The sequence below is a fragment of the Tupaia chinensis genome, unplaced genomic scaffold (assembly GCF_000334495.1).
Source record: "Tupaia chinensis unplaced genomic scaffold, TupChi_1.0 Scaffold143696_1, whole genome shotgun sequence".
NCBI lineage: Eukaryota > Metazoa > Chordata > Mammalia > Scandentia > Tupaiidae > Tupaia > Tupaia belangeri.
Genome location: NW_006203544.1, coordinates 1,080,648 through 1,092,972, shown reverse-complemented (window position 1 = coordinate 1,092,972; position 12,325 = coordinate 1,080,648). Strand labels below are relative to the sequence as shown.

Genomic DNA, 12,325 nt, shown 5'->3' with positions numbered 1-12,325 from the left:
TATATATATATATACACACATATATTACTGAAAAATCACATTGTACCTCCCAAAATACATACAATTATTATTTTACTCTTTTTTAAAAATTTTGATATTTTGGGAGGCCAGAATGTTATGGTGGTGAGGTGCTGAACTCCTTCCTGGTTGACCACATTTCCAGTCTGGACCTGTCACTTTCTCTCTTTTTCTCTCTCATGAATGCACACGGCCTTTAGCAAATTAGAATAATGATAATGTTAAATAAAATAAAATAAATAATTCTTAAAGTCAAATAAAATTTTGATATATTTTAGTTACTAGAGGTATGTGCTCTTGCCAGAGAGAGAGACAGAGAGTGAGAGAGAGAAAGCAATCCATAATAGTGGTAACTCCAAATCCATTCTATTCTATTTCTCCATTCTGTCAGGATTTGGGGCACACACACACACACACACACACACACACACACACACACCCCAGGAAAATTTTTCAAGCTTCTGGGACCAGTACTTGAATCACAGTTGACCGTGTAGGATCCACTTCCCCTATTCACTAGGCAATGGGGCTGGCCTGAAATGTAATATTTTATTTCATAAACCTAAGAGACACACCATAGCTAACAAAAGTTATATAACATTTATTGTGTTAATGTGGGAAGGAGTAAGAGAAGCTATGTGTGTAAAGATAAGATTGATAAGGAATGAGGAGCTTTAATTCAATTGCTATTACAATCATATTAAGATGCTACATTTTCTGAGTAACCTGGGTTATGTGCTACTCGTCTTTATAATTGCAGAGCATGTGTGTAATTGGCACTCGATATGTCACAAATAAATGGAAGTATAAAATAATTAAATGCTTCAGCTACTACTATTCACTAATTGCATGACCTGGAGTAAGGTCATCACCATGAATTGTTTTCATTCATAACATGAAATTAAGATCTATTTCACACGTTTTACATAGTGCATGGCACTCTGTAAGCATGGTTGTCTCTCAGTAAAATTACTTTAAATCAGTAAATCAAACTGAACAGGAACTACATCTTAGAAAATGGTGCCGTGCTATGAAAGAGAGCCATTGTATGTCCCGTATGTCCCCACTTAATATATACCGAGTGTCTGCACCCTAAAAAAAAAAAAAAAAAAAATTGAAACCATAAAAAAAAAAATCGTACCATTGGTGAGCTAACACTCAGATATGTAACTTCTGCTTCTTAGGGCTCTTACGCCCTCCTGAGTGATCTAATTGTTAAAAATATAAATAAAAATTTGACCTTGTTATCAGAAAAAAAAAATAAAGAAACTGGCCCCCATTTTCAGAAATCACCTAAAATATCATATAAAGCTGAACTTTTGAAAGATTAAATAGGAAAAAAGTAGCTAAGGAGCACTATAGAGAAGAACAAATGCATAACTAAACATAGGGTGAGTAATGCAATTTGTTACCCCAAATGGGACACCTTAGAGAATGACACAAGGGACTCTTAAAAAATGTGCTGCAGGACACCAGCAGATGAGTAAGGGTTACATCACTGGACTCCCACAAAGTCAACTGCGGTGCAAGTGCCGGACGCTGGGGCTTAAAACTCACACCAAGTGCATGTGCCTGTGGGCCCAAAGTTCTGAGAAGAGGATGAAGGAGAAGGGCTTGTAGTGTGGCCATCTCCCCTGGGGGGGGTGGTTTCTCACTTTTCGTCTCTCTGTCTCTGTCTCTCTTGTGAGCACAAATGCCCTATAGTAAAAAATCTATCTCAAAATAAATAAATACATAAATAAATAAATGTGCTGGCAGTAGTAGACTAAATCAAAAGTGTTCCCAGTAAACCTAAATTCAACTCATTCAATGCCACTAGTTTGTGCATGTCTGAGTACTGTTTACTGAGTCATAAATAAAATCCATATACATCTTTCACAAGAAAAAGGTTCATTTCCTGCTCTCTCCAAAATTCTGTGCAACTCAGGTCTTTTTTGTGACAAGTTGTGAAAAAATTGCTATAGAATATTATTCAGTCATTAAAAACAAAGAGATCCTCACATTTAATACAAAGTGGATGAATATGGAAGACTTAATGGTAAGTGAAGCAAACCAGATGATGAAAGACAGACTTTGTACGTCCCTGCTCAGTATTTACCAAAGGTCTGCATGCCATAGCAGAAACTGAAAGATTGGAAGGTATTAGGTATTATAGCAGGGAGGGCAACTGTGGATTGTAGAGATAGTTGAGGAGTTATTGGGGATGGGCAATAGGGGGGAGAGAAGAGAACAGAGGGAAAAAATATGTTTAATTGACCCAAAAATGAAAAGTTATTGGCTTATAATAATGCATAGGATAGGGAACCAGCAGTTAGCGTAATGGCTATGTCGCTGGACTCCCATGTGGTCGACCGTGGTTTGTGTCCCGGACCCGGTGGCTTAAAAAACTCACGCCGGGCGCGTGTGCATGCGTGCCCAAGATCCCGAGAGGAGAATGGAGGAGAAGGGATTGCGGCGTGACCATTCCCCTGGGGGGTGATTTCTCGCTTTCTGTCTCTATGTCTCTCTCTGTCTGTCTGGCGAGAGCACGCGCCCTACAGTGAAAATCTCTCAAAAAATAAATAAATAAATAAATAAAAATGCATAGGATAATGTCTTTGTCTTGATAGATATACACTGTTTCTGTGCTGGGAAAAAAACAAAACAAAACATGTTTTGTACACTGTAAAGCTATATGGTGATTAAATGTAAATAAATAAAATTTAAAAAATTAAAAATTAAAATCAACCATGTATCTAATCTAGGAGGAAATAAGCAATATGAATGAATAAATATGTCAATTAAGTAGCTTAGAAATATAGAAATTATCAAGTATATATTAAATTTAATATATTAGGATCAGTACATTTTATTAAATTCCCAATGCATTATAGGTTGCAAATAATGATTAATACTTGTTCAATTATATTTAGAGCTAAAATATTCTAAGTTCATCTAATGTGCTTTTTCCAGACATGCGCATCACTTAATACACATTTTAAAAATAATTTCTGTAACTATATAATTATAATTCACTTATTAAATAAAGAAAAGTAACATGCATAGTTTGTTAAGATGGTATAATTAAAAGTGGTATTTATTTTTATCTTATGCCATGGCCAAAATAGCCAATCTGTTTTCCTCTGAAAATATATTATCCATCTATTTTATTCTTCATAGACAAACTGAAAAAAGATAATTTTTTTCTTTTTTTTTAATTGATACTTACCATGTCTATAGTACTCTGGGCTTACTGTTTTCTAGTTTCTAATTATCTTTTATAATTTGTTCCTATGTATTTTTATAGAACTCTCAATTTTCCCTCTTACCAAATATAACTAAGTAATTACAAGGCAAAGTACAGCTTTGTAACAAGATAATTTAACAAAATTAGAAACCTTGGAAAGTTAAACACTAAACAGTTAAAGAAAATGACTACATTAGCATGAATATAACAATTTTCTGTGATGACAAATCAATCAGTAAGAAAAATAAACAGACAAAAACTAACTCAAGAATAAAAACAATAAAGCTTCCAAATATTTATTTCGAAACAAATCAGAATCTTTATGGACATTTCATGTGTTAGCTCTTAGAGTTTTAATTAGACAGGATATGTAATGAACTCGCCATTATAGTCAAGTTTCTGAAAAATAAAATCTGTCTCCAAGTATTAAATTCTCTAAGCAAATGAAGCAGTCTCAACACTTGTAATAGGCTTGTTTTGCGAATGTGCTCTTAACAATCTTTCAAATCTTCACATCAACAATTAAAATTATTTAAATACATGGAATAATATAGAAGCTACTTAATCATAGCTTATAATTATGTGCTGTCAGGCAAATAAAATAAACCTATTTTTCAAATATTTATTTATCTTTATTATTATTTTTTAATTTATCCAGACAGAGACAGAGAGAGAGAGAAAAAAAAAAGGGAAAGCAAAAAGCAAGCCACTAGATCTAGGACTTAAACAGCAGCTGGCCATGAGGGATTCCAGTGCACTTAACCACCACACCACCTGCCGGCCCCAATAAAGCTATTTTTCTTGGGAAGCAATACCAGGGCTACACACTTTAGTCTCTCAAGAAATCTAATACTATGCCTGGCACAATGCAGGAATTTAATTAAGAAGTCTTAATTCTCATGTAAGTGAACCAAAAGTGGTTTTATTGGAATTCCTCTTATTATGTATTATTAAAAAATATTTTTAATTTGTAAAATAACACAAATCTTGAAACAATTAGTGTGTCATTAGTTGTTTCCAAGAAAACTAATCTTCCATGCAAGGGTTTAAGCGAAACATGCTCCAGATGGTAATACCTTTTAAGAGGCTAAGTTTTGTGGATTGTGACTGATGGCTCAAGTCAATTCCACAGGGATCTCTGAGGCTGGAATGGCCCTTCATACTCCCTAAGGAGGGATGCTAACTTTGGCAAGGAAGCTCCCTTTAGGCTAGATAAATTCTCAGGTGTGATTCCTTAGCAGCCTACATGTTAGAGAACTGAGAGTAAACTCCTAGGTCTTGAAATCGGTATCTGTGTGGAGCACCAGTTCTCTCCAATTTTCTAATTGCCCTGAATGACTAGCTGCACATTCACCAATATCCATGAATCTGTATATGTTCTTATGTCAAAATCCATATATTTTTCTACAAATTCTATGACCAGTTGGACTCTGAAATTTTTCCTTTGTGAAATATTTTCCTCTAATGACTATTTCAAGCCTATTTTGAGTCAGATTCAGTATAGCCCTCAAAGAACCAAGTTTGGCATTTTCCCCCTCCATCATTTGGTTATAAAGGAAACCTTCCATGTGGCCATAGATGTGATCTATAAGTGAGTTGCAGTGTGATGTATGATCTGGGAATCTTGGTCAGTGTGCACACAGTTTATGGATGCCTTCTGGCCCTTCTCTGGCTTAATTCCAAATGAACCACTTCATTCTCAATATATATTGCTGCTGGACTCACTGAACTTTACCTGTTTTATAATATAATAAAACCAAGTTACAACAGACAATTGTGATTGGTATGTTAGGATTAGAGAGCTCTTTGCTACCAGTTTTTACCAGTATGGTAAGAACTGTTTATGGAAATAAGTGTAATTTCCTTCTTTAAATTGCAAAGCTTTATTCAGAGCACATTGGGATTTGCTAGAAAGTCTACAGTTATAAGCACCTGGGACTACAGTATCAGTCATTCTGTATGCTTGGCAAACGAGAGACTGGTTGGACTTCATCCCTTGATTCTTACAGAGCACTGGGGTCTTAGTAATTTCGCCAATGTCAGAAACACTAAGCACCAACATTTGCATAAATTTTGCTGAACTGAGAACTCAGTTTCATGGATATGATGAGAATCTTTAGAATTCAACATTTTATAATGGTTAATTTCATTTCAGGGTTGGCCTATCAGGAAGTAAAAGGACAAAAGTAGAGACACATCTGTTTGGTTATCATCTTTCCATTTATTTTAATCTTTGCACTTATTTTAATAAATTTTGGTAATTAAATATTAATTTAAGATATAATAATTGTTAATAACACTATTCTAGGTTAATGTTAAAAAATGCCAATGCTATATTTCACATGTCAAATCTCAAACATAGCTATCATATTTCTATACATTTTAATCTCAACATAAATTCAATTATTTTTTCTAAATTAATTTGAGTTGGTTTAAATAAATGACTTTAATGAGTTAAATAAACAAAAAAGTGCAATTGTAGGAGGTACATACTTTTTTACAAATATAATTTAGCTGAAATACTGATCACTGATTAAGCGGATTATGCTTACAAGGGTACATTGAAGTTGTTTAGTGCTTAAGTGGTTAACATTTACATAAATATGAAACATAAGACAAATTCATGTTGAAAAACTTCCAAATATTTGGTAGTAGATTCCCTCTAAGGGAAGAATTGTTTTTATTTAGTGTGCTTTAGATGTGACTTCAGATGTGGAAACACAGATATATGTTGGTTTGCATAAAATTAACATGGATTTTAAGCATTAGATCAACATTGAACACTAAATTTTAGATGATAAAAGACTTTGAAGAAAGTCACCTAAGAAACCTCAGGGATTGGAGTGGCTGAAGATCTGAGAATTCAAGACTAGATTTAACTAACATTTCAAAGTTAGGTTCATTTTGGCATTACAACACAGTAAAATCCTCTGAACTAAGCCCCTTTTCATATAAACTCCTTCCATTTTCCTAATCTTTAAATAGAAATATTTTTCCCAAATGGATTTAAGTGATTCAAGTTGAGTCCATGAAAATATCAAGGTAGGGTTCCATCTGTAGTCACTGAGGATTTAAAAAAAAAAGAAAAGGAAATGTTAAGAACTTGCTTTGAATTATGATGACTCATTAAAAATGACTTATGGCAATTAAAATATAGAAAATATGGATCAGATGAATTTCTGAAGGAGATATGAATAACTGAGAGAGGACACAAGTTGAGAGATACTCTACAGTGAAAACAAAATTCAGGAAGAGGTACAAAATATCCTGCACATTGAGGAAAATTCTTAGTGGAATCTGAGGATAAGTTAATATTTTTGTCACAACACACACGTGCATTATAATTTCAATCATGACTCCTCTTAATAAGAGATATAAGTAAAAATTTTTAAAGTCTGTCCTGCTAACATAGGATCATATCATTACATTAAACTTACATTTTGAAACACTTTTAAAAATCACCAGTAAACGACAACTAAGGGGAAAAGATTCTTCTAAAAACATATTATAGAAAGAATTTCATGAAATTAAATGTTAAACCAACCAATCTCAAAGAAAATTAAAACATGTAAAACTATAGCAAGTTATGTTGTGATTGACTCTTCTATGAATTCCTCAAATCATTGAAAATTAAAGATGTAAGTTATGTCAGATATAAATTCTTGCAATATCCTCACTTCACATGTGGAGAGACGTTCAACTTATAATGACATGGATAGTTGATGCTCAAATCCCAAATCTCCTAACTTCCAGATTACTCATTGGATTGTACCTTAGAGGATAACAATGGTTTAAGAAAATAAGTTTATGTTTTCCCCTTCTCTTGAGGGATTATAAGGGAGAACAGAGAGCTAGAGATACACTCCCTTTGCCATAATGAAAACCAATTTAGGATTTAGAGTAGCTGAGGCTATATGATATATGCAGAATTGATACCTATTGTTCACATTGCAGACATTGATATGCATTAATTCACTTTTGTTTATATCAATTAATCCCTTTTTAATAGAATAGAGTTTATATTTTCTATCCAAATCAGATTTAATTGAAATCTTTTGTGAATGACTGAATGCTTTCATATTCCTTAACTCTTGTAATCCTAATTCTTGCTGTTTCTGTCTGTCTCTTTTTCTCTCTCTACACTCACCCACATGCACATATCCACACACATAGATATACATATACTAACATGAGTTAGTGTGCTGACACAAGTCTGCTTTTTGTTTTGTTTTGTTTTTCTCTAAGCCTCACATTGTTGCTTTACTCTATCATATTGTTTCCAAGTGGCCATGCTGCCTGGTGTATTTCCATAAATTTTCTGGTAATAAATCAATGAACTTACTGTTTGGGATCATATAGGTTCTTATGTTATAAGAGAGAATAGAGACTTAATATTATGTAGTCATCTTTAGTAATTGAGTCATGTGAGTGTGTGTGGGCAGCTACCTTGTGCTTTTTGACTACTCCTTACTCTGTCTTGAAACATTAAATATAAAGCTATAGTTAGCCAGCCTTGAGACAGGTTACCTGACTTATTAACTACCTGTGTGAACTAGGTTAAGTAACTTAACCTCATGACTAATTTCATTGGTTGGCAAATGAGGATAATACTGATATTTACCTCATAGAATTAGTATGTCTTCATCATTTCAGAACAGTATGGAACACATATTCAGTGCTATATAAAGTAGTAGTTATAATTTTGACCTTTTCTCTCCCTCTTGTTCTATTTCTCTTTCTCTGACTTTGTCTTTCCCTTTTATACATATATACAAGGAAAGGCCAGTGGCCAGTTTTTTAGGTCCATCATAGAAAAATAATTTCATGTAAAAAACTAAAGTTGGTTGGGAGTACATTTGCCTAAAAATTGCCTTCTTCTAATAGTGCCACCTCCTGGAATGATGTAGGTAATTGTGAACTAATTAAATAGTAAATGATCATTTTAGACACATTTTGACAAAATTTAATATCTTAAATTATTCCTTGAGTTTTGTAGGTAAACAAAAACACCAGAAAACTTGGGGAATGTTAGAAACATGCATAAAACCCTAATAGCAGATAAGTATTTAGTACTAACCAAGTACTCCAAACCACATTTAGTTTAAAATCATTTAATTTAATTTAGAGACATTAGCAAACTCCCTGATACATAGAGATTACTGTTTAAATTCTGGTACCTTTAGCTAGAGAAGCAAGAATAAAGCAACACTATTTATTCTGTGCTTCATGATAATGGGATAGTTTCACAGGAAGTGAAAATAAAATATATGTCTTTCTCTTTTTACTTTAGGAGAAAATGTTAGAACAAATGTTCATGGACGAAGGAGAGTTTATTTATTCCTGAAGGATAAATAGTTCAAGCAGCTCAGGCCAAAATCTTGACAATTTGTCTACTAAGTCACCTACCTGTCACATGTGAAGAAATTGTTTTTTTTTTGTTTTTTGTTTTTGTTTTTTTTTTAGAATTTACCATAGCCAGGGAAGTTTTATTCAAAAGTCAGACCAAATCTATGCACAGAAAACAATTTGTCAAGTTATATTCAGAAGTATGAGCTCTGAACATATGGAGTACTGTCAGACATTAAAGAGAAATGAGACTGGCATGTTTCTGCAGAAATGTTGTACTGGTAGAAGGAGCTAGTTGTCTTTGCATTCCTCAAGAAAAAAAAATTAAATACCTGTAGCAAGAATTAAATATAATGGTCAACTTCTAGTGTACACTTGGACATCTTTGAAGTGTTGACTTTGTGCTTTTACACAATATTTATTTTTCTTTTTGCTGTAGGTATGTGCACTTGTCAGAGAGAGACAGAGAGGAGATAGCACTCCCCTGGGAATGGGGTGTGGGAATGGTCACCCTGCAATGTATTCTTTTCCACTTCTCCCTTCTTTCAGGACTTTGGGCATATAAGCACCTGCAACCAGAGTGTTTCTGAAGCCATCGGGTCTGACTTGAACCATGCAGGTCACCATATTGTGTCTGACTGCCTTAATCACCAGGCCATGGAGCTGGCTGCACAGTATTTTCTACGTTAAAATAGCATACATGTTGTTTTCAAATCAAACTGTCTACTAAAATGTCACCTTCATAAGAGCTTGAACTTAAAATGTAATTATAACATTTACTCGATAATCTATCTCAGTGTACATGTAATGCATTTACTTATCTTTAGCTATAGATTGTACTTAAAGTTACTGTGTCATTTATTTTCAGGATTTGCCATGAACAGGAAAAAGTAACTATATTTCAACATAAAGATTTCAAAAGTGACATCAATTACTTATCTAATGTAAAATTTGTATATGCTGCCTAAATAGTATCAGTTTAAGAATATAAAAAGGTATCATTTATACTACTTATAGCAATCATACTTAATATTTTAATATGGTTGATAGAGAGCTGAAATCCAGTCAGATGTTATGCATTTACACATTCAAACACTAAGTTTTATATATTTTTATTTCTTCCTTTCTTTATTTTTGGAGAGGTTTTTTGCTATAGAGTGCCTGCACTTGCCAGAGAGACAGACAGGCAGAGAAAGAGAAAGTGAGAAATCAGTCCCCAGGAAGGATGGCCATGCCATAATCCCTTCTCCTCCATTTGCCTCTCAGGATTTTCAGCACACATACACACACCTGGCATGAGTTTCAGCCCACTATGTCTGGGACTCAAACCATGTCAACTATGTGGGAGTCCAGTGCCTTAACCACTATACCACCTGTTGACCCTCAATATACATTATTAATGTAAAATTCTATTTTTATTGTTTTAAGTTTATTGTTTTATTTGTTCCATGAAAGAATGAGTGGGACAGGCACCTGCAACAGGGTCTTCTTACCAGGATTTCTCCCTGCCCTTCATGGTTAACAGTCAGCCCAGACTAGAGGCATGTGTATGTTGGCATGCTTACGTGAGTCCTGGGATGGGGGTCCCATTGCATTACCACTGCAACACAACTTGGCCCCAAGTTTTATTTTTAAATATGTCAATCCTTGTGAACCTTAATTTCCACACCTAGGGACTAATACTATTAAAATATCATGGGTGTGTATTTTGTGATATAAAGCTCATGTTAATGTGAGTCTAACAATACACTAAACATAGTCTTGTTGTCTTGATTGGGTTTGGACATGAGAGTAACATATCCAAGACCAGAGAGCCCATGGTAGGGCCAGGATACTCACCCAGCATTCTATGTGCAGATAGCATACTCTTACAAATGGAAGGTCCTACCAGTATTGAATTGATTATACTAACTCATGACCTTTGAATTTTACTCCTCCTTACATATATATTTTCTTTCTTTCTTTTTTGACAGATATTTTTTGCTTTAAGGCATATGTGCTCACCAGAGAAACAGAGAGAGATGAAGAGAGAGAAAATAAGAAACCACACTCCCCACCCCAGGAGGATGGCCACATAGCAACCCATTCTCCTTTCAGGATTTTGGGCATACACACAACACAGTTTGGTTTGAGTTTTAAGAAGCCAGGTCTGAGACTCAAGCTGTGGCCAGCTACATGGGAGTCCAGTGATATGACCAATTACAACATCTGCTGTTCTCTTCTTTTCTAAGTTCTAAAGCTTGTTATCTAAGTTTCCCTTAATAAATAAAAAAAAATGTCAAGGAAAAGTATTAATTAATATGCAATGATCAATTAACTCTATTAATGCTGGGCACTAAATCTATTTAAACACATATCTGATTTGAATTTTGTAAAATTATAACCTTAGTTAGAGTCAAAGTCATATAAAAGTTATCAAAGTAGTCATTTTTTAAAATAATTACTTTATTTAACTTTATTTACTTATTTTAATTTGACCAGAGAGGGACAGATAGAGACAGAGAGAGAGAGTGAAAGTGAGAAGGCAAGCTAACAGGTCTGGGACTTGACCACAGTTGGCCATGTGGGAGTCTAGAGTCCCTACCCACCACGCCATTTGCCAGCCTCCAAAGTAGTCATTTTATTTATTAGGCTAATTTATTTTTAACGAATAGTTATTGAGCACTCTATTGATGCAAAAATGAGGAGGAAGCATCATAAGTTAAGAAACACAAAGAGTCCTAAAGAGAAAAAAAAAATGGCTTTCTGTCCGACATCTTAGTGAGGCTGCGGTGGCCACTGCTGCTCTCCCGGCTATGCAAAGCCACCCAAGGATAACAAGAAGAAAGATGCCAGGAAGTCAGCCGAGGACAAAGACCCAGTGAACAAATCTGGGGACAAGGCCAAAAAGAAGTGGTCCAAAAGCAAAGTTCAGGACAAGCTCAATAACCTGGTCTTGTTTGATAAAACTACATAGAACAAACTCTGCAAGGAAGTTCCCAATTATAAGCTCATAACCCCAGCTGTGGTTTCTGAGAGGCTGAAGATTCATGGTTCCCTGGCCAGGGCAGCACTTAGGAGCTTCTTAGTAAGGGACTTATCAAACTAGTTTCAAACACAGAGCACAAGTAATTTACACCAGAAATACCAAGGGTGGAGATGCCCCAGCTGCTGGTGAAAATGCATAAACAGGCACAACCAACCGTACATTTAGAAAAATAAAAACTTATTAAACCAAAAAAGAGAGAGAGGGAGAAAAAAAATGAAGGATCGCTGTATTCAAATAAAGTGGGATAATAAAGTGGAGTGGTAGGATAATCTAAATAGGAAAAGTGATTTTTAAAAATTCAGCAGGCATGCAGAGCATGTTTGGTTAGGTTAGGGAAATGGTTGAGGGAAAAAGAATTAGAATGTAAGGTGGCTATTTATCCTCTACCCCTTCTATTCTGGATGCAGAGGTGGAAATGAAAGACCTGACGCTTTTGACAGTCTAATTATAGAAGTTGACCAATTTATGGAAAGCATAGAATCTGAATAATAACAAAAGTACCCAGCTTCAGGCCAGTCTGTGGCATAGTAGTTAAGATGACTGGATTCCACGTGGCCAACTACACAGTTGCAGTCCTGAACTTCAGGGCTTGAAATGCATGCCAGGTATATATGTGTGTGTGTGCTCAAAATCCTGAGAGGAGGATGGAGGAGAAAGAGTTAAAGTGTATCCATCCCACTGGGGGAGGGAGGGTGTTGATGTCTTAC

General features: G+C 34.7%; 1 pseudogene; it reads left to right on the top strand.

The window, feature by feature from the left end:
- Nucleotides 1–11,763, top strand: part of LOC102474650 (40S ribosomal protein S25 pseudogene) — a 57,833-nt pseudogene extending 46,070 nt beyond the window's left edge.
- Nucleotides 11,764–12,325: the final 562 nt, after the last annotated feature.